Source organism: Lonchura striata, chromosome 33, assembly GCF_050655825.1.
Source record: "Lonchura striata isolate lonStrDom1 chromosome 33, ASM5065582v1, whole genome shotgun sequence".
NCBI classification, from domain to species: domain Eukaryota; kingdom Metazoa; phylum Chordata; class Aves; order Passeriformes; family Estrildidae; genus Lonchura; species Lonchura striata.
Genome location: NC_140735.1, coordinates 5,442,961 through 5,466,659, shown reverse-complemented (window position 1 = coordinate 5,466,659; position 23,699 = coordinate 5,442,961). Strand labels below are relative to the sequence as shown.

The following is a 23,699-nucleotide window of genomic DNA, read 5'->3' as shown; positions in this document are numbered from 1 at the left end:
AAAAGGCTTTGAGCCGTCCCTGCTCACAGGGGATCCTCAGCACGGCCCTGAAGATCTGCACATTTGAAAAAACAATGAACACAAAACAGCCAAATGCTAAACAGGCACTGTGAGCAGGAGAGCTTTAGGATGTGTGGGATTTCACAGAAGAACTGGCCCAGGGCATTGCCACGGCACAGGGGCATGGAAAATGTATTGGCTGTGTGCATGAGAGCATTGAGAAAGGCACTGGCGCAGGCAGCTGCTGCCATGTGGGCACAAGCTCTGCTGCCCAGGAGGGTCCCGTAGTGCAGGGGTTTGCAGATGGACACATAGCGGTCGTAACACATGATGGTCAGGAGGGAAAGCTGTGCTGAGATGAAAAAGACAAAAAAAAAAAAGAGCTGTGCAGCACATCCCGTGTAGGAGATGTCTCTGGTGTCCCAGAGGGAATTGTGCATGGCTTTGGGGACAGTGGTGCAGATGAAGCCCAGGTCGCTGGGGGCCAGGTTGAGCAGGAAGAAGAACATGGGCGTGTGCAGGTGGTGGCCGCAGGCTACGGAGCTGATGGTGAGGCCGTTGCCCAGGAGGGCAGCCAGGGAGATGTCCAGGAAGAGGCAGAAGTGCAGGAGCTGCAGCTGCCGCGTGTCTGCCAGTGTCAGCAGGAGGAAGGGGCTGATGGAGCTGCTGTTGGACATTTGTGGTGCCTTCGCATGTGGATCTGTAAAAAAAAAACAAACATGGAATGGTTGGGTTGGAGAGGACTTTAAACATCTCAGCACAGCTTGGAGGGAGTTTCCCTACTGCCTGCCCAGGGCTCTGCTGCCTGGAGCTGTCCCTGCCAGCAGCTGCTTCCCTGTGTCCTGGGGACTCAGCTCTGCTTGGCAGACCCCTCTCAGCCCCGCTGCCAACGAAGAAGACATAATTAATCTGTGCTAGTTTCAAGGTTTTTTATTCTTGTTTATGTCTAACATGTTCTGCTGCCGTTCCGCAGGACTGTGGGTCTCTGCAACTCAGTGTGATGTTACAAACATTATATACCAGAAACTATGTGTGCTATATTTACAGTAACGTGCCAATACCTATCACCTACGTTGAACAGTGTGTCCCCAGCCTAAAGCAATAGAAAAATGCCAACACTACAGTGAAACATGGAAAGCATGAAGAAGAAAAAGGACAAGACACACCCAATATCTTCCATCTTGCCTCCTTTGAACCGCTTATCTAGAATACTTAAATTCTACTTTTGCACCCATGTCACACTAATTATTACTTATCTCAAACACTCAGATCTTCTAATTCAACCTGTAAGATTGAAAAGTCTTTTCCATGGACAGAGATCGGAGAGAGTGTCTCTCAGAGACCTGTATGGGGGGTTCCTGACCCCCTACCATGATCCCAGACCTGACAGAGCAGCAATAGGGATTCCCTGGATTACCCTAGCAAACCTCATCAAGACCCATTGCAATGATCCATGGCAATCATCACCAGACCCATTTGCTATGGTCAGTATCCATGGCGGCCATCACAAACCCCCCGTTGCTATGGTCAGTTCTCATGCGGACCATCACAAACCCCCTGTTGTTATGGTCAGTTTCCATGGCAACCATCCCTAGCACCATTTGCTATGGTCAGTTTCCATGGCAACCATCCCCAGACCCAGTTGCTATGGTCAGTATCCATGGCAACCATCCCAATTCCCTTGTTGCTATGGCTTTTTTCCATGGAAACCAGCATGAGCCCCTGTTGCTATGATTAGTATCCATGGCAACCATCCCAATTTCCTTGTTGCTATGGCTTTTTTCCATGGCAACCATCACGAGCCTTTGTTGCTATGATCAGTATCCATGGCAACTGTCCCAAGACGCCTTTTGCTATGGTGAGTTTCCATGGCAACCATCCCCAGCTCCAGTTGCTATGGTCAGTTTCCATGGCAACCATGACATGCCCCATTTGCTATGGTCAGTTACCATGGCAACCAACCCCAGCCCCAGTTGCTATGGTCAGTATCCATGGCAACCATCCCAATTCCCTTTTTGCTATGGCTTTTTTCCATGGCAACCATCACCAGCACCTGTTGCTATGGTCAGTTACCATGGCAACCATCCCCAGCCCCGGTTGCTGTGGTCAGTTCTCATAGTGAACATCACCAGCCGCTGTTGCTATGATCAGTATCCATGCCAACCATCACCAGCCACGGTTGCTATGTTCAGTATCCATGGCAACCATCCCAAGACTCATTTTGCTATGGTCAGTTTCCATGGCAACCATCTCCAGGCTTCTGTTTCTCTCGTTAGTATCCATAGCAACCATCTCCAGGCCCCTGTTACTATGGTCAGTATCCATAGCAACCATCTTCAGCACCAGTTGCTATGGTTAGATTTCATGGAAACAATAACCAGCCCCTGTTGGCATGGTCAGTTTCCATGGCAACCAACACCAATCCCTGTTGCTATGGTTAGTTTCCATGGCAACAATCAGAAGACACAATTGTTATAATCAGTTTCCATGGCAATCATCACCAGCCTATTTTGCTATGGTCAGTTCTCATGCGGACCATCACAAACACCCTGTTGCTATGATCAGTATCCATGGCAACCATGTCCAGCCCCTGTTGCTATGGTCAGTTTCCATAGCGACCATCACCAGCCCCTGTTGCTATGGTTAGTTTCCCTGGCAACCACCACCCACCCATGTTTCTATGGTCAGTTTCCATGGCAACCATCCCCAGCGCAATTTGCTATGGTCACTTTCCATGGCAACCATCTCCAGCCCCTGTGGCTATGGTCAGTTCTCATAGTGAAGATCACCAGGCGCTGTTGCTATGATCAGTTTCCATGCCAACCATCCCCACCCCGGTTCCTATGGTCAGTTTACATGGCAACCATCCCCAGCTCCAGTTGCTATGGTCAGTTTCCATGACAACCATGACATGCCCCATTTGCTATGGTCAGTTTCCATGGCAATCATCACCAGACACATTTGCTATGGTCAGTTTCCATGCCAATCAACACCAACCCCAGTTTCTATGGTCACTTTCCATGGCAACAATCAGAAGACACTATTGCTATAGTCAGTTTTCATGGCAACCATCACGATCCCCTTGTTGCCATGGTCCTTTTCCATTGCAACCATCACCTGCCCAAGTTTCTATGGTCAGTATCCATGGCAACCATCACCACCACCAGTTGCTATGGTCGATTTTCATGGCAAGCATCACGATCTCCTGTTGCTATGGTCTGTTTCCATGGCAACCATCACTAGCCCATGTTCCTATAGTCAGTTTCCATGGCAACCATCCTCAAACCCTGTTGCTGTGGTCAGTTTCCATGAAAATCATCACCAGCCCCGGTTGCTATGTTCAGTATCAATGGCGGTCATCACAAACCCCCTGTTGCTCTGATCAGTTTCCATGGCAACCATCACCAGACACGTTTGCTATGATCAGTTTCCATGGCAATCATCACCAGCCCCTTTTGCTATGGTCAGTATCAATGGCGGCCATCACAAACCCCCTTTTGCTATGGTCAGTTTCCATGACAACCATCCCCAGCCCCAATTGCTATGGTCAGTTTCCATGGCAACGATCCCAATCTCCATGTTGCCATGGTCCTTTTCCCTTTCAACCATCATCTGTCCATGTTTCTATGTTCAGTTTCCATGGCAACCATCACCATTCTTTGTTACTATTGTCAGTATCCATGGCAACCATCGCCACGACCCGTTGCTATGGTCCATTTTCATGGCAAGCATCACAAGCTCCTGTTCCTATGGTCAGTTACCATGGCAACCAACACCAGCACCTGTTTCTTTGGTCGGTTTCCATGGCAACCATCCCAATTCCCTTGTTGCTATGACTTTTTTCCATGGCAACCATCACGAGCCACCGTTGCTATGATCAGTATCCATGGCAACCATCCCCAGATCCAGTTGCTATGGTCAGTTTCCATGGCAACCATGACATGCCCCATTTGCTATGACCAGTTCCCATGGCAACCATCCCCAGCCCCAGTTGCTATGGTCAGTTTTCATGGAAACCATAACCAGCCCCTTTTGGCATGGTCAGTTTCCATGGCAACCAATTCCAATGCCTGTTGTTATGGTCAGTTTCCATGGCAACAATCAGAAGAGACAATTGCTATAGTCAGTTTCCAAGGCAATCATCACGAGCCCCGGATGCTATGGTCAGTATTCATGGTGGCCATCACAAACCCCCTGTTGCTATGATCAGTTTCCATGGCAACCATCACCAGACCTATTTGCTATTGTCAGTTTTCATGGCAACCATCACCAGACCCATTTGCTATGGTCAGTTTCCATGGCAACCATCACCAGCCCCTTTTGCCATGGTCAGTATCCATGGCGGCCATCACAAACCCCCTGTTGCTATGGTCATTTTCCAAGGCAACCATCACCAGACCCATTTGCTATGGTCAGTTTCCATGGCAACCATCACCAGCCCCTTTTGCTATGGTCAGTATCCATGGCGGCCATGACATGCCCCATTTGCTATGGTCTGTTACCATGGCAACCATCCCCAGCCCCAGTTGCTATGGTCAGTATCCATGGCAACCATCCCAATTCCCTTGTTACTATGGCTTTTTTCCATGGAAACCATCACGACCCCCTGTTACTATGGTCAGTTTCCATGGCAACCATCCCCAGCTGCAGTTGCTATGGTCACTTTCCATGGCAACCATGACATGCCCCATTTGCTATGGTCAGTTTTCATGGCAACCAATCCCAACTCCAGTTGCTATGGTCACTTTCCATGGCAACCAACACCAATCCCTGTTGCTATGGTCATTTCCATGGCAATCATCACCAGACCCATTTGCTATGGTCAGTATCCATGGGGGCCATCGCAAACCCCGAGTTGCTATGGTCAGTTCTCATGCTGACCATCACAAGCCCCCTGTTGCTATGGTCAGTTTCCATGGCAACCATCACCAGACCCATTTGCTATGGTCAGTTTTCATGGCAACGATCCCAACCTCCTGTTGCTATGGTCCATTTCCATGGCAACGATCCCAAGCTCCTGTTGCTATGGTGAGTTTCCATGGAAACCATCACCACCCCCTGTTGCTTTGGTCAGTTTCCATGGCAACCATCACCAGCTGCTGTTCCTATGGTCAGTTTCCATGGCAATCGTCGAGAGACACTGCTCCTATGGTCACTATCCATGGCAACCATCCAAAATCCTATGTTTCCATGGTCAGTTTCCATGGCAACCATCACCCGCCCATGTTGGTATGGTCAGTTTGCATAGCAACCATCATTAGCCCCTATTGCGATGGTACTTTTTACATGGCAACCTCCCCAGCCGCTGTTGCTATGATCAGTTTTCATGGCAACCATGGCAAGCCTCCTGTTCCTATGGTCAGTTTCCATGGCAACCATCGGAAGACACTGTTTCTATTGTCAGTTTCCATGGCGACCATCTCATGCCCCCTGTTTCTATGGTCAGTTCCCATGGCAACCATCACCAGCCCCTGTTGCTATGCTCAGTTTCCATGGGAACCATCACCACCCCTTGGATCTATGGTCCTTTTCCGTGGCAACCATCCCGTGCCTCTGTTGCTATGGTCAGTTTCCATGGCAACCATCAGCAGCCCCTGTTGCTATGGTCAGTTTCCATGGCAACCATTGTTAGCGTTCGGAAAAACAAATAATCCCGGGATATGATTATCTGCAGTTGCTTCTGTTGAGAGCTCTGGGAATCAGGGGTACAGACCCAAATCTGACACCGACATGGCTTTCGAGCTGAACGTATTTTATATTGTATCGTTACACAACTTACATATTTATTATTAAACTTACATTGTTCTATTGTATACATTGACATAAGTTACTTCTGATCTTTCTTAGGTCACTGACCAGTGTTTCTCACGATCATTCTTATGATTAAACAGCAATTATATTTAATTACTAAACAATCATCACATCTAACAATTATATCAATTATCATGTACTAGCTACACGCTGCAGTTCTAGCAAGTACGAGTTCTCCATGTGCTTAGACTGTTTGCTTATCCAGGGCCTACTAAGCTTATTTTTCCTTTTAACCCTTACTCCCTATGATTTTAAAACCATTTTACTATCAGAGGAATGGCCAATCCCAAAAAGCATCCCTCCAAAGGTTCTGAAATCTTTTTCGGATCCTGTGGAAGGATAGCCTGTTTGGACACAGTACCTTCCTGTGGCTCACTTTGAACCTCCGGAATTGGACATTTTTGGGTCAACAAAAATGAAATTCTGTATTAAATTTAACCCACTGGGAGTGGCAGAAACAGATAACCACATAATAGATGTCACTCCAAACCAACTCTTTTATAGAAATGCATCATCCTGGTGTAATTACACCAAAATGATGAGCAAACCATCCCTCCAGCATCCAGCTTTTTACCAAAGGGAGTGGTTTTAATCTGCGGGGACAGAATTTGGCCTGCTATCCCTGCAAAAATCAAGGGCGGCCCATGCAGCATTGGGGAACTCTCATTGATAACACCTGATTTAGAAATTTTAAGGGAGCAGACACACAGGGGAAAAAAGATCCCTTGAGCAATATAGTCCAAATTGTGATGATGAAGTTTATACCTGGGACGCGGCTTGGAGAACTGCAGTAGCAATTTTCTCACCCCAAACAGCATCAGGGGTGGCCTTGACACAATTGGACCACATGGCATGTTGGTGGAGTAAACACACTCGAGCTGTTTCATCTGCACTGAGCGACATGTTAACAGATATCAGCAGTGCAAGACAAGCAACACTTCAGAACAGGGCGGCAATTGATTATTTGTTGCTGTCACATGGGCATGGGTGTGAAGAATTTGAGGGGATGTGCTGCATGAACTTGTCTGATCACTCAAAATCTATCCATGAAAATATAAAGCAAATACAAAGCAGCATCAGCAAATTGAAAGAAGTTACAGGATTCTGGTGGGATGATTTCATTAACTTCTTTAATCTCTCACCATTGCGGAGGGAGCTTTTGAAAGTAGCATTTTATATTTTTATAGGGCTTCTAGTTCTTCTGCTTGTTCTGCCATGCATTTTCTGTGCATTCGTAGGGCCATGAACAAAGTGACCAAACAGGTGTTTCTGGTTCAAACAGGAAGGAAAGATGTTGGAACTCAAAATGTCCCTCAGACGTTTTTGGAGGTTCCAGGCCCTGGTTGGAGGCATTTGAGACCTTGGCAGGCAGCTGCAAACAGCTGTGATTTTGAGTTTGAGCCATGGAATGATTTACCAACTTTGAAGGTGGAACAAGCAGTCACAAAAGTTTAGATATTATAGTAGAAGTAGTTACCAAGCAAAGGGAAGAATTTTTAGTATTGTACAAGGGGGTTTTAACACCTGTACAGTGGGGTTTTTACTTTGTACATGGGGGGTCAGAAGTTTTAAGATGGAGGAATGTAGGCCGGTCCTGTTCCTCCTCTTTCTTCTTCCTTACCTCCATGTTCTTGATGATGTTGGCACTTACGGATTGGTGCAGATTAGAAAAGCACCATTTAATATAGGTAGTAGGTATTGGGGAAAAACTGTAAACATGTATCATGTAATGTATCATGTAAAAAATAGCAGCAGCCCTGAGCAGGGGAGAGAGAAGAAGAAGACAGTGGTCAGAGAGGATGTCAGAGGTGTGTGTGCCTCTGCCTGAGCTGCTGACCAAACCGCAGTAGCCAGAGAAGACAATCTTTCAGATAGCTTGCAATAAACTGCCTTGAGACCAAACAACAAGAGGCTGCAGAGTTTTCTTTAAAAGCACGGGTTGGAGGAGAGACTTTACCACCACATGGAACCCCTGAACCAGGCCAGGGTTCTGACAGCTGTATACCAACAGCCCCTCAGTTCCATGAGGTTTGTGCTGTCAGAAATGGTCTCCTTGGTTCTTTAGGGTGAAAATGGCTGCTTGGTTCCAGAAGGTTCTCAGTGGCAGTGGTCTCCTAAGTTCCATGAGGCCCTGCAATGTCACAATGTCCCATAGTTTCCAGGAGCCTCTGTCCCATCAGCCATGTCCTTTGTTCCAATGAGACCACAGAGTGTCATAATGGCCTCTTGTTTCCATGAGGTTCCATAGCGTAACATGGTTGCCTTGATTCCAAGGGGTCCTTCTGTGTCACAATGGCCCCCTGATTCCATGAGGTTCCACAGTGTGGAGAGTTTTGTGGATGAATGGCTTCGTAAGAAAGGACATGACTACGTGCAGTTAGTGAAGCAGTAGCTGAAAATTGCAGAGTGCAGCAATAGCAGATGTAGCAACAATATCTTATGTCCTTGGGTAAGCTGGTTCCCAACAGTAGAATGGTCAGCAAAAAAGATAAGTGTAAGGGAAAACAAAGCAAGCTTAGAAAGCCCCAAAGGCAGGGTTGACCTGTTTTTGATACACCAATGATGAGCCTAAGTTTTGCAATATGCATGAGCTTCATTATAATGGGTATAACTGTACATGCGTGCTTGGAATAAACTGAGACTTGTTGACATTATAGAATGGACTTGTCTCCAGTCATTTTTTCTACACCACAGCATCACCATGGTCTCCTTGGATATGCAGTATCTCTATGGACCACTGGTTCCATGCGGCCCTGCTGTGTCACAGTGGTTCCTTGGTTCCATGAAGCCCCACTGCATAGCAATGGAATCTTGATTCTGTGAGGTTCCGTGCGGTCACAGTGGTGTCCCTCATTCTGGAGACCCTTGGTTCCACAAGGTTCCATGATGTCACAATGGTCTCCTTGGTTCCAGACTGTAACAATGGACCCTTGGTTCCATGAGATTCCATGATGTCACAATGATCTCCTTGATCCACACTGTAACAATGGACCCTTGGTTCCACGAGGTTCCATGATGTCACAATGATCTCCATGGTTCTGGACCGTAACAACAGACCCTTGGTTCCACGAGGTTCCACGTTGTCACAATGGTCTCCTTGGGTCTGGACTGTAACAATGGACCCCTGTTCCATGAGTTTCCTAATGCCACAATGGTCTCCATGGCTCTGGAGTATAACAATGAACCCTTGCTTCTACAGTGTTCCACGATATTACAATTCTCTTTTGTTCTGGTCTGTAACAATGGACCCTTGGTTCCACGAGGTTCCACGATGCCACAATGATCTCCTTGGTTATGGACTGTAACAACGGAACCCTGGTTCCATGAGATTCCATGATGTCACACTGATCTACTTGGGTCCACTAGGTTCCATGATGTCACAATGGTCTCCGTGGCTCTGGATTCTAACAATGGATCCTTAGTTCCATGAGATTCCATGATGTCAGAATGGTCGCCTTGGTTCCATGAGGCCTTGCTTTGTCACAATGGACCCATGGTTCCATGAGCTTCCGTAGTTGTCACCATGGTCTCCTCGGATCTGCATTGTCACAATGGACAACTGGTTCCATGGGACCCTGCTGTGTCACAATAAACCCTTAGTGCCATCAGGTTTTCTAGGGTCACAATGGTCTCCCCGGTTCAACGACACCTTGCAGTGTCACAATGGCTGCTTGGTTCCATGAGCTTCCATAGGGTCAGCCATGGTCTCCTTGTTTCTGCAGTGTCAAAATGGACCCTTGGTTCCATGAGCTTCCTAAATGTCACTGGTCTCCTTGGTTCCATGTGGCCCTGCTGTCTCACAATGGTCCCATGAGTCCATGTCCCTTGGTTCCATGAGTTTCTCTACTGTCAGCCATGGTTCCTCTCTTCCAATGCCGGCCCACTGTGTCATAATGGACCCTGGGTTCCATGAAGTTCTTCAGCATCACAATGGCCCTTTGGATCCATGAGGTTCCTTAGTGTCACCACGGTCTCCGTGGATCCACATTGCCATAATGGACAATTCCTACCATGCAGTCCCACAGTGTCACGGTGACCCCTTGTTTCCATGAGGCCGCACTTTGTCACCATGGACCCTTGGTTCCATAGGTTTTTTCCCCTAACAATGGACTCCTTGGTTCTGTGAGTTACCCTGCATTTTACAGAGGTTTCTTTGCTTGCAAAAAGGCCCGGCTGTGCCTCAATGCACCCTTGGTTCCATGAGGATCTGGAGGATCACAAAGGATCCTTGGATCCACAGGGTGTCAAGGAATTTCTCGTGGAACAAGGACGTGCTCTCCTTGATGCTGTTCCTTTGCAGGAGCTGGACAACCCTGGCCTGCAGATTACAGAGTTACTTTAGTTACTTTAAAGTACTTAGGACACCCTTGGAAAGACAATAGGCCTTGTACAAACGCAATAGCCAATGCTGGGTGCTGAGTAGTACATGAAAACTGGCACGTACTATAACCTGATCAGATGCTTGCAGAATAACAGCCAATCAATAAGTGACAGAAGTAAATAAATATTCGTTGATTAAGGTAATATGATTACATTTATTACCTTAACCAATGAATGTTAATTTGCTATTGTATTATAGAAGGCGATAAAGGCATAAAACATGAAAAAAATAGACAATAAAGGAGGATGATATCAAGCCATATTGGTTTGGGTGTCATTACTCCAGCTGGCTCTCTGTGGGACCCTCTTCAGATTGTCAGCAACAAGGGATCTTGATTTTCATACCTACTAAAAATGGATTAGGAGATGCTGGGGATCCTTATCAACTGAGGATTGATGATAATCAATCTATAAATAGGAAAAGTAAACAGGACAAAACAATTCCCTCTGCACCATTTTCAATATAGTGGGTTGACTTTGAATACACTTGTGCAATCTGTCTAATTAACCACTGAAGAATTGAAGACTTGAATTATTTCCATGGGCTTGTCTTGTTTGGGTGTTTGGAAGAAATATGAATGAGCCTTTGTCACTGAATTTCTATACTGAAGAGCTCAAGAAAGAAGATGCCTCTGGAGTTAGTAAAGTTCATCACCAACCTCCAAGGTGCTGAGGATCCATCCCCATCACAGCAGCAATGAGCAGAAATGGGCTCAGCTTTGGGGCTGCCCCAGCTCTGGGATGGGCCCTGGGCCTGGAGCAGGAGCAGCTCTGGAGGGCCCCAGGGCCGGGGCTCTTGTGCTGGCCTGGGCAGATGGGATGGCAGGAGGGGCTGCAGAGCTCTCAGCACCTCAGGCAGAGGGGAGCAGGACACCCAGGGAGCTCCTTTGGCCTTGGCCAAGCCCCTTCCCCCATGGTGGGGCTGAGTCCTGGCTGAGCTGCAACTGCTGCTGTGCCCTTGGCAGGGGCTGAGGCCGTGGGGCAGTGCCCAGAGCAGCCTGGGCTGAGCAGAGCTGTGGGGCCAGAGCCGGCTGGGCTGTGCTGGGGAGAGGCCCTTGGTGCTGCCCAGAGCTCAGGGCAGCTGGCAGAGCTGGCAGGGAGCTGGGCTGGGCTGGGAGAGCCTGGCACAGAAACCATCAGTGTCCATCTCAGCCTGGCTGAGCGGGCAGGGGCCAAGGCCAGCAGAACATGGTCGGCAAGTTCTCTGTGTGGGAGCTGAGCTGGTGAGCCCTTGAGCCCTCCCAAGGTCTGGGGCTGCACCTCCAGCTCCAGAGAGGTGACAGATGGGAGCAGAGACAAATCATTCCTGCTGCATTCTTCATTGTGTTTGCTTGTACAGGTGACCTGGATCCATATGTAGATGAGCTGTTTTGTGTCTGAAAACACTGGTAAAGTAAGAAGAATACTATTTTTTAGCTGAAAATAATATTTCATGCATAACACACAATGAGAAAGAAAAGACACATATGATCAGAAGAGCATCTGAGTTTTTCAGAGTACAAGAGGCTCATTGATGTTGCAGCAGTCAAACCTGTTCAAATACTTTCCTCAGGGCTTCTTTGAAACGGGAGGTGACCACCAGAGGCCAAGGCCAGCCAGAGCTGTCTGTTCTGGCAGATTTTGTCTGGGAGAACCCTTGCAAATCGGGAATTTTGGAGGAAAAGAGTCAATTTTGGCCATGGTTGCCTGTGCAGAAGGGATGGTACTTTTCCACAGGAAGAAAAGCACAGATCCCCAGTGTTTGAAGCAAGGTGAGAGCCAGCTCTCAGGAAGACAATGTCAAAAAGACTTGTTTGTAATGGCAGCTTTTGTTTAGGAGCAATCCCTGGATATTGGGAATTTTGAGGGGAGAATCCCATTTTGGCCATGGGTGCTTGAATGTGAAGGGCAGTTCTTTTCCATTGGAAAGAAAGCCCAGAGCCCTTGGCTCCATGAGGATCTGACGTGCCACAGAGGCCCTTTGGTTTCACAAGGCCTAAAAATGTAGAAATGGTCTCCATGGTTCCATGAGGCCCTGCTGGGTCACAATGGACCTTTGGTTCCATGATGCCCCAGAGTGTCACAATGGCATCCTTTGTCCCATGGAGTCAGAATGGACCCTTCATCCCATGGACACCCACCATGTTCACTGTAGTCCCCTTGATTCCATGAGGGCCTGCCATGCTCTAATGGTCCCTTGGTTCCAGTGTGTCCCAAAGTGTCAGGATAGTCTCCATTGTTCCATGAGGCCTCGCAATGTCACTGTGCTCCCCTTGGTTCCACAGAGCCCCACAGTGGAACAATGGACTCTTGGTTCCATAAGGTTCCTCAGTCACAATGGTTTCCTTGGATCTGCAGTGTCACAGTGGCTCCTTGGCTCCGTGTGGCCACGCTGTGTCACAATGGCTCATGGTTCCATGAGGCCGCACTGTTTAACAAGGGACCCTTGGTTCCACGAGGCCTTGCTGTGTCACAATGGCCCCTTAGTTCCCAGAGGTTTCTCAGTGTCACAATGATCTCCTTGGATCTGCACTATCACAATAGACAACTGGTTCAATGTGGCCCCAATGTGCCAAAATGGATTTTGGTTCCATGGGGTTCTGCTGTGTCACCATGGACCCTTTGTTCCATGAGTTTGGGCAGTGTCACAGCTGAGTCCTGGGTTCTGTGAGGCCCCGCTGTCGCCAAATCTCGGAAATATCACAATGAGGCTCCTTAACACTAATTTGCTATTTCAGAGGGTATAATTTATTCAGGCCGAAGGTCTAGTGAGGGCTAACTCCTGATCTGCTGCAGACATGTAATTTTACCAGTGTATTGCTCATATACAGTTCCTAAATGCTAATTACGATTTACCCATTTCCATTAAACCCACCCCAAGTTCCCAGATTCAGTCCTTGTTTTCTCTGTCACTGCACCCTTGAGCCAGATGTCTTCTTCTCTTCCAGCCATCCCTGCTGGGAAAGCAGTCCCTGCATGCCTTGTTCCTGTGCTGAAAGTTCACAGGCAGGGTAAAAATGGAATGAATGCTTTGGGTATCAGCCCAAGGCTTTGTGTGGCCAGGCAGGGGCAGCAGGAGGCAGAGCTGCCAGCAAAGGAAGGGGCCAGCGAGGTGGGGCAGCCAGGGGTGACAACAGCCTGCAGGGACAGAGGCGCAGGGCAGGGACACCGTGGGACAGCCTGGGCTGCAGAGGGCTCAGGGATGTGCAGCAGCTGCAAGGCCCTGACAGAGCCAACCTGTGCAGCCCTTTGGCCGTGGCTGCTGGCCCTGGGCCTGAGGCCACGAGGGGACAAGTGACCCTTGCAGCCCTGGGGCCTCAGTGCCTCCTTGTCCCTGCTCAGCAGCCTGGCAGGGGCCGCCCCATGGTCCTGCCCTTGGCATTGCACATCCCCACATGCCAGTGCCCATCCCGGGAAGAGCCCTGAGCAATGAGGGAGGGACAGGATCTGCCTTGCCAGGGGCTCGGGCTCAGGCCTGGGCCCTTTGCATTCCTGAAACACATCCAGATTTGCTCAGCACCAGAGACACCTTTCCCTTGCCTGTCCCAGCTGCCATCACTGCCTCCAGTGTTCTGCTCTGATTGGAACCTGGGGACACTTTCTCAGTCCTGTCCCTCAGTGGGACCCATTAAAACTTCAGGAAACTTTGGAGTTTGATTGTAACTTTGAATTCTTGAGAGATTTCTGCCACTCCCTTTCAGGGACTGATGGCCAGGGACTCAGCAGCCAACCCACAGGAGAAGTCCTGATGCTGTGTCTGTGCTGCTGAGCTGGGCCGGGCTCCTGGCACAGAGGCAGCTCCTGGCCAGGGCAGCGCTGCAGAGAGACAGCTCTGGCCAGGAGCAGCTCCTGGGCACAGCCCAGCAGGGCTGGGGCACTGCCTGCAGCCAGCCCGGGCACAGCACAGAGGCACAGAGAGAGGAGAGGCAGCCTGGGCTGGGAGGGTGACTGAGCTCTCACTAGGGGAGAAATCTTCACAGCGTTTGAATGAATCATTCTCTGCCTCTAGGAAAATTCCACTTCCATTCCTGGAGGCTTCTCCTAAGGCTGGCCCGTGCCCCACTTTCCATGATCTTTTGCAAGGGCTCTCCCAGTTCCTCTGGGGCAGAGGACGTGTCCATCAGGCAGACAGGGCAGTGCCTGCAGGCAGCGAGGGCAGGCAGCAGCAGTGCCAAAGAGGTCAAAGGCAGCCTGGGGTGGCAGGACAGGAGAGATCCCATCAGGGGAGAAATCTGCACAGCCCCTGGACACGCTGAGTCTCTGGCTGCAGAGCAATGCAGGTGAGTTCCTGGAAGTGTCTCTGACAATGCCAGCACTGACAGGACCTGTCAGGGTGGCTCTCCTGGATGTCCTGGCATGGAGCAGAACAAGCTCCAGAGCGGGGCTTCCCTGCTGCTCCCTCAGAGGCACAGGACAGGTCCCTGCACAGGCAGAGCTGCCCCGGGGCCGTGGGGTGGGGATGGGCTCAGTGAGCGCTGGCAGGGAGTGGAGCTGGGCACAGGGAGACGCTGCTGGCAGGAACAGCCCCCTCAGCAGAGACACGGGCAGGGAGGGACAGGGAGCTGCTGCCACAAATGCCAGGCAGGGGGATGTGCCACCTCCCTGCTGTCCCTGTGGCTCAGACACCTTCCCCCAGCAGCTCCTGCCCAGGCTCCTTTCCCATCCCAAGCAGAGCCCCTGCCCTCATCCCACACGGGCTCGGCTGTGCAGGGCCCCTGCAGCAGCCAGAGCCCAGGCAGGGAAGGACAAGGCCCTGATTTCCATCAGTCTCTCTGTCCCTCCTCCCCTGGCAGGAGCATTGTGACATTTCACTGCCATGCCCAGATGCCTGTGTTGTCCCCATTGCCACCATTGGGTTTTCTGAGGCAGTGCCAGGGTCTGGAGGTGGCAGGTGCCCGTCCAGGCAGGGAGCCTTGGGACCCTGCTGTGGACATGTGTCTGTGGGAGCAGAGTGCCCAGGTGTCCTCAGGGGCCCTTCAGCTGATTCCCTGGGTGTCCTGCAGGGCTGCAGGTGCCCTCCAGAAGGGCACAGCTCTCCCGTGGTGTCTCTGTGCTGCATGGGATCCTCATGGAGGAGACAGCTCAGTGTTAGGGCCAGGGAAATGCTGCTGGACACCTGCACCTGGGCAGCTGCAGTGATCCCTCTGTCCAGCAGCCTGGCAGGAGACAGCTGAGATCCCAGTGAGGCACCCTGAGGGAAGGCGAGGGCTCTGTCCATGTGCTGTCTGACCCCAGAGCCTCTGCTCTCAGCACTGCCCTGGTGCACTCTAGGGGAACTCCTCTGCGTGCCTCTCCTGTAGCTCGAAGCTGCCAGCAAGGGACAGCTGAGAACAGCCTTGATGGCCAGAGCTGCTCCATTGTCCCTGCACTGAGAGACCATCCCTGTGCCTCTCAGACCCACACGATTTCACCTGCAGTGCATTAGAAATGTCAGGGATTTCAAACAGCCACAACCACTCCTGACTGTGGCAGTTGCAGCTGGGTGAACAAACACAAGGAATTCCCTCAGTTCAGTTCTTCAGATGGGCAAAATGCAAACAGCAGAGCTGAAAAGATTTTTGGTGTTTCCAAGTTCATTTAATTGGAGATCACCCAGCATTCTCAGTTACCTCTCACTGCTCAAGAAGAAGGAATCCTCCTGAGCCCTGCTCTGAATTCCTGCAAAACCAAGAGCCCAGGTGAGGGGAATGTAGAGAAATGTTCTTAAAAGGAGAGACCCTAAATGTTCCATTGCTATGAGATATGCAATAGATTTTGCTCACGGAAGTGTGGCCTGACTTAGTGCTGTATTTTTCTCCTCAGGAGATAATAATTTCCTGAGGCAGAAATGTCCAACAGCAGCTCCATCAGCCCCTTCCTCCTGCTGGCACTGTCAGACACGCGGCAGCTGCAGCTCCTGCACTTCTGCCTCTTCCTGGGCATTTCCCTGTCTGCCCTCCTGGGCACCGGCCTCACCATCAGCGCTGGAGCCTGTGGCCACCACCTGCACACACCCATGTTCTTCTTCCTGCTCAACCTGGCCCTCAGCGACCTGGGCTACATCTGTCCCCAAAGCCATGCACAATTCCCTCTGGGACACCAGGGACATCTCCTACTCAGGGTGTGCTGCACAGCTGCTTCTGTTTGTCTTTTTCATTTCAGCAGAGGTTTCCCTTCTCACTTTCATGTGATACAAGAGCTACATGTCCATCTGCAAACCCCTGCACTACGGGACCCTCCTGGGCAGCAGAGCTTGTGCCCACATGGCAGCAGCTGCCTGGGCCAGTGCCATTCTCAATGCTCTGCTGCTCACGGCCAATACATTTTCCATGTCCCTGGGCCAGGGCAATGCCCTGGGCCAGTTCTTCTGTGAAACCCACAGGTCCTCAAACTCTCCTGCTCACACTCTAAACTCAGGGAACTTGAGCTCCTTGCTGTTAGTGCCTTTTTGTCATTTGCCTGTTTTGTGTTCATGGTTTTCTCCTATGTGCAGATCTTTAGGGCTGTGCTGAGGATCCCCTCTGAGCAGGGATGGCACAAAGCCTTTCTCACCTGCCTCCCTCACCTGGCCGTGGTCTCCCTGTTTGTCTGCACTGCAGCCTTTGCCTACCTGAAGCCCCACTCCCTCTCCTTCCCATCCCTGGATCTGGCAGTGTCAGTTCTGTACTCGGTGGTGCCCCCAGCCCTGAACCCTCTCATCTACAGCCTGAGGAACCAGGAGCTCAAGGATGCCCTGAGGAAAATGATGACTGGCTGCTTCTCTGAAGCTACCTATTGCCTGTTTTTTCTGCCAAACTTTTGGAATGGAACTCATGACATGCCCAACAGGCCTGCCCAGATCCTTGGGTAATGTTCAGTGGGTTTTTAGCTCATAAAAGTATCCTCAATAACATTTTTTTAACCCCCACCATCTAATTCACTGTCTGCCTCTTGAATGTGACCCATAAGCTCTGTTAACCAGGTTTGTGCTATTGCTACATTTGAACAAAATAAAGTACCCTGCAGTGCCTGTTTTATCTGGGATCCCAGCTCTGAGGCCTGCATGAAGTTAGAGGGGAGAAGGGGAAGAGAGCTCCAGCAGAGCAGCACTGCCAGGGAGCAGCAGGGATTGTTCCTTTTGGAGCTGCCCTTCCCACTCCACCCTCTCCTTGCCAGCCCTGCTGTGGCTGTGAGGCCGCAGTGCTCTGGCAGCTTGGTCACTGTCCTGCTGCGTGTCCGTGCTGTGACCACAGGCAGGGACAGGCCGTGGGCACTGCTGGGACACAGCTGGGCTCCAGCACAGCAGCTCCATCAGCCAAGGGCATCTCCTGAGGGCAGGGCAGGAAGGCTTTGCTCTCCTCCAGAGCTGCTGTCAGCAATGTGCTCCAGGAATGCCCTGGCACAGCAAAGCCCAGTGCCTGGGCAGAGGGGGAGTGTGCAGGGAGGGGACACAGCAGTGTCCTGGCACAGCCAGAGCTCCTGGCATGGCCCTGATGGAGGAGCAGAGCAGGGCCTGGGCTGTGTCTTTGTTCTGGGGACAGCCTGGGAAGGTGCCCCACGACAATTGTCCCACACCAGCCCCTGCAACCACCACTGCCAGCACTGGCCTCTCCCCCACCTGCAGGAGATTGTTTGTCCCTGCATGGAGGGACACCAAGTGACCAGGCCAGCAGGCCATGTTTGCTCTGTACTGGGGAGATTTCAGCAGTGCATCCTGTGTGTGTGGGGAGATGAACCTGAATGAGCACAAACACCATCAGCAGCACTTGGGGGTGGCACAATTCCAGTGGCACAAACAGTGCCTTGAGGCCATTTTACTCTGAGAGTAACATCCTCGGGGAAACCACCTGAATTCTTTGCTGGGCTGTGGTTAGGACAGCATAGAGACAAACATCCTGGGCAGGGAGGCTCCAGGACAAAATGCTCAGGGCAGCCATGGACTGCACAGAGAGACATTGGATGGAGTGAGGGTCTGTGGGGAGAAAACCCTGCTGCCTCCCTTCTGAACCACCCTGAGGACCTGGATAGGCTGTGCTGTGTTCTGGGCACTGATCTGGGACTGAGGGATGTGGAAAAGGCCTTTGGTGTCAGGCTTGTTGAGAAGACTGGGCAGTGTCACTGTGGGACCTCTCTCAAACCCCCTGGAAAGGCCAGAGCCATCCCAGAGGGTCCTGGGCCCTTGGGAAGGGCAGCCATGGAACCAGTCTGGGCAGGGAGGGGCACTGGGAGAGTCACAGACTGGTCAGGCTCAGCAGGGAAGGGGATGTGGCAAATCCTCCTGCAGCCATTCCAGGCACTGGCAGGACAAGGCAGGGACTGCAGAACCCATGTGGGAGGGAAGAGAAGGGGATGTTGTGTGCCCAGGCTTCAGCAGGCCTGTGACAGGGTCTGCTGTGGTCTCCTCAGAGCCAGACTGGAGAGAGCTGGGCTGAAGGAGTGGAACATGGGGTGGGTGGGAATGTGGCTGAACAATGAGGGTCAAATGTCATCCATGGTACAGAGTCCTCTTGGCAGCCACGCCCTGGTGACATCCCTCAGTGACCAGCCCTTGACCACCACTGTGGATTATTTCTATTATCTCTACAAGGACATGAAATGCAATTTCAGTTCTTTGTGGATGCTGCCAAATGGCAGGGAGTCTGTGACTGAACTCATCTAGTTAATGGTGACTGCTAAACATAACTGGGCAAGATGACTGAGTTGGGTAAATTTGTCTTGCTGTCAGGTACCAAGCAAGACACAAGGAAAGGGAGAAAAATGTATGCATGAGAAGAAAGGCAGTTCAACAGGGAAAAAAACAAAACCGACCAAAAAAACCCTCCAAACCCAACTAAAAAAAAGCACAGCAAGACACACTAACAGAAGAAAAGCAAATCCACAAAAAATTGCCGATCAGCAGAAAATGTTTGACAACTCTGTGGCAGGATAAATTTCTGTATGTGTAGGTGCTGCTTTGAAAGAAAAGTATCTTCAAAAAGAAATTAATCCTCTACCCCCTTTGTCACCAGTTCTCTCAGTTGATTGCTGATCATGGTGTCACATGGAATGGAACATCCTTTGGGTCAGTCCAGCCCAGCTGGCCCATCCCTGTTCCCCCAGGAACATTTGCCCTCCCCAATCCCAGAGGTTGGAGGGCTTGCAGACACATCTCATGCAGAGTGAGCACTGTGACAAGGACAGGAGAACAGAACAACATTTACTCTTATGAAGGACAGCAGAACAATCCTTTTGTTCCATGTGGTGTCAGTGGCATGGTGGCAGAGGAAACTTTTCCTTTAAACATCCACCCCAGCATCAGCAGTCGGGGTGCCAGGAGGAGCTGTGTTTCCATGACAATCACCTCCAAGGTGGCTTGAACTCTTTCATGGGCAGCCAAGATTTCCTTCTCTGTAGGAGTGTAGTTGGCTTCAGACCCTCTGTAACTTCAGCTCCGGAATCCCAGTGATCAGCCTCGAGTCTCCCCAGGCACCTTCTGCCAAAGGTTCCAGGACAAACCATTGCTCCTGGCTGCAGAGTAGAGCACATTCTTCACCTCTGGTCCTGTCCTGACTGGGCCAAGGGCTACAGCATGAGCGATCTCCTGCTTGATCTGGGCAAAGGCTTGCAGCTGCGCAGGGCCCCAGTGAAAATCGTTCTTCTTGTGGGTGACCAGGTAAAGAAGGCTCACAATCTGGTTGTACTCGGGAATGTGCATTCTCCAAAAGCCAATGGTGCATAGGAAAGCTTGTGTTTCCTTCTTGCTGCTTGGTGAAGACATCGCAGTGATCGTATTAGTGACCTCAGTGGGAATGTGACTCTGTCTGTCTTGCAACTTTGCTCCCAGGAACTGGATCTCTTGGGCAGGTCCCTTGACTTTGCTCTTCTTGATGGCGAAGCTGACTTCCAGCAGAATCTGGATGATGCACTGTTCTTTCTCAAATACTTCCATTGCTGTGTTCTCCCACACAATGATGCCATCGATGTACTGCAGGTGTTCTGGAGCTTCTCCCTTTTCCAGTGCAGCCTGGATCAGTCCATGGCAGATGGTGGGGCTGCGCTTCCACCCCTGGGGCAGTCGGTTCCAGGTGCACTGCACGCCCCTCCAGGTGAAAGCAAACTGAGGGCTGCATTCTGCTGCCAGAGGAATGGAGAAAAACACCTTAGCAATGCCAATAGTGGCGTACCACTTTGCTGCCTTGGACTCCAGCTCGTGCTGGAGTTCCAGCTTGTCTGGCACAGCAGCACTCAGTGGTGGAGTCCCTTCATTCAAGGCACAATAATGCAATCAATCTCCAATCTTCCTCATCTCCTCTTTAAACTCCTCTTTGAGTTCCTTGATCACAGCAGAGCCATGAGCCTGCATCGGGCCATTGACCATACTCTCACAATTTCTAAACTTGTTGGCAGCAGAACCCACTGTCTCTCGGTTGGTATCAGCAGTAATCGTTGCAATGAAGGTGGTGTATTGACATGGCCCTAGATTTGCCAGACTCCACAGCATTTGCCCTGTGCACCTGACCTTGCCAGGGTCATTATCATGCTGTCCATCCCTCCCAAAGAGTACCTCCAATGCTGCCACTTTTCTCAGCTGTTGGATCCCTTCCTCAAGGGTCTTCCAGCTCATTCTATGGTGGTGCTCCTGCATTCTCTCCTTGTGGACAAACCTCTCTCTGACATTCATTAAAAGCCACTCCCACAGGAAAAGGGAGCCTGGCTCTCTTACAAAAATCTGATTCATACCTGGCTCCTGGGTCAAGGGTCCCAAATTTCTTGCCTCACCACCATCCAGTTGCATGCCTGTTCCCATAAGGTCCCAGACCCGCAGTAACCAGGTTGTATAAGCCTCACGTCCCTGTCGTGCAATGTCTTTGTGCAGATTATGGAGACTTTTGTACGTCAGGGACTTGGTGATGATCCATTGGCTCCCCTGTGGGTGGCGAGGGCCCTCCTTTCTTATCCTTGTCTGGGTGCTCTGATTTCATCTCAGACCTCCTTGAGTGTGAATGAGGGCAGTGGGCAGTCAGCAGGGGCTGGCCGGGCGAGCTGCAATGCCTGGGCAGGGAGCTGCAATCCCTGGAGAGGGCAGAACCAGAGACCATCTGGGCTTAACCGAGAGCTTCGGGTGTGCCTAAGAGCAAATGAAGCAGCAGCACGGTGCCCGAAACTCAGACTGTGCCAGAGCCTGGAGCGCTGTCAGGCAGTGCCGGGATCCCAGGTGTGGTTCTGGTCCCGAGAACCAAGGAATGGCAGCCCCAGCCTCAGAGCCAGTCAGAAAGCCAACCAAGTGAGACCAGAGGGAGGGCACCTTCCAGTTTCTCCTGGGTATGGCTGCAAAACAACACCTGCTGTTTCTTCCTCCGCCTGTCTTTGGGGTGTGCTGGTGGCAGAGCCAGCCAGGTTGTGCTCTGCCTTCCAAAGCCTGTTGAGAGTGGGCATGAAAAGCGCTGCGTACACAGCGGAGAGTCCTGGAAGGTGCTGGCAAGAGCATCCTGTGGGAACAGGGCTCTGGGCTCTGGCTGGGAACAGCCTGGTTTTGCTGCCGTGACCACAGGCTGGAGTTGAGGCAGGTGAAGAGGCAGTGGGCAGCTTGTGCTTGTAGAGGGCCTGGGGCTGCACCTCTGAGCCTCCACCTGGAAACACACTTGGGGGAATATGGGCTACAGCTGGAGCGCCTGTCCTGAGAGGACTGGAGATCGTTCAGCCTCGCCAGCTTTTCTTAAGAGTGTGTTGGTGTTCCCCAGGAAAGATACACATTTGGGGAAATGCCTTTGGAGGAAAGGGGCTTGCTTCTCAAGGACAGTGCTTCCCAGGGAGCTCCCAGTGAGGCAGGTGGGAGTGTTACCCTTTGGCTCTCTGAGGTCCTTTCAGTCCTTGAGGCATGTTGAGCTTGGCAGAGGGGCAGGGCAAGGGAGAAGGCTGTGAAGAGCAGGTTTGGCATCCACCTCGACCTGCAGAGACTGACCCAAGCACCTGCAGCAAAGTGTGATCCCCCGCTTTGGACAGAGGTGTGAGCAGCAGCATCTCTGTCCAGCTGCAAGCCCCAAAGCTCTCTCTGAGAGCTGTGAATTAACAGGCCTTTACGCCCAAACTTTTCACATCTTCCCTGTCTGCTGTGTTTCAACTGTTGGCTACATGCATTTGCCCTTGCTTGGTAGAAGCTGCTGTGACCTAGGGCCAGCACAGAGCTGGGCTGGGTGGGCCAGGCAGCATGGAGAGTCTTGGCTGATCCTGGTGTGTGTCTGGCCGCAGAAAAGGCTTGGAAGGATTTCTTCCTAAGATGTCCTGCTCCTTGGCTCTCCCTGTGCATCTTGGAGAGAACAAGGTAGGCCTTTCTGGCAGCTGGGCATCAGCAGGCCTCAAAATGGGGGCGTGTTGTGGAGCGAGCCCAGCTGAGATACCCTGAGAGGAGCCCAGTGCTCCTTGCTCCCCTCTGCTGACAGCTGAGCATTTGTCTGTTTTCGGGATGACCCTGGCTGTGTGAGGGGTGCTATGTGGACACAACACAGGCAGTCCTGTCCTGCTGGGTCCTGGCAGTGCCTCACTGCAGTTCTGCATCCACGTCAGGATGCTGGCCAAGAGAGGTCCTGGAAGCTGAGGCAGCAGATTTTAAGCTTGTGCAGCTGCCTACAGGTCAAGGCCAATGGTGTTCCCTCAGGATATAGCAGTCCTGAGGGGTCTGCCTCATTCAAAGAAATTGGCAGGCAAATGCACTGTCCACCAAAAGCTCTTTTACTGACCTGGCGGGAGGGCGGGGTCTGCACCCCACTCAAATATTCCTCCGCTATGTATAAATTTCAGTGGGTTGATGCAGGAACTGTACCAAACATACCATCCATCTTTACACTGCTGAGGCGATTCGATCGGCAGGGGGTTGGAAATACATTGGGTCAGATTCCTATCCTTGAAGCTGATGTCCAGGCGCTGGCCAGGAGCGGTCTCGATGCCCTAAAGCAGCACAAAGTCTTCCTCATGGCTTCCCTGCACAGGGCTGACTCCACACTTGCCCTTAGTTCTTCTGGTACACTGTCTAAAGCTTTTTGTCAAGTCACTCTCAGGTCAAGTTAGGCCTGCCAGGTTTTTCTAATGCTAACTGGTGCTGAGTACTTATGTATGGCTGTGCTAATTACCTCTTTACTTTTGGGAATTGCTTGGGCTTACTTATGTCAAACAAAGGCTTTGTTTCATTGCCAAAGGTGCTTGAGGCCACCCCTCTCCTTGTGGCATCAGTTGCTTTCCTGTGGAATGTTCTACCTCCCCAAGAGTAAAGAGGGAGCTGGAGAAAGAGCTTGCCAGGCTGCTCTCCATCCTTTACCAGCGCTCCTGATTTAGTGGAGAAGTCTGAGCTGAGCCCAAAGGTGCAGATGGAACAGCCGTGCACAGGAAGGCTCGGTGGGAAGGATGATCCAGGATCCATAGGCCTGGCAGCCTGAGCTTGCTCCAGGGGAAGGCCTTGGAGCAGATCCTCCCGAGTGCCATCCCACGGCATGTGCAGGGAACCAGGGCGTCTGCTGGAGGGTGGGAAAGCTCTGCAGAGGGATGGGGACAGCTGGGGCCCGTGACGGGGTGTTGAGGGCTTCTGTGCAGGAGTTTGG

At 51.2% G+C, this 23,699-nt stretch overlaps 1 pseudogene; it reads left to right on the top strand.

The window, feature by feature from the left end:
* Window positions 1–5,122: 5,122 nt before the first annotated feature.
* LOC146764535 (uncharacterized) lies at window positions 5,123–8,756 on the top strand (annotated as a pseudogene).
* The last annotated feature ends 14,943 nt before the right edge of the window (window positions 8,757–23,699 follow it).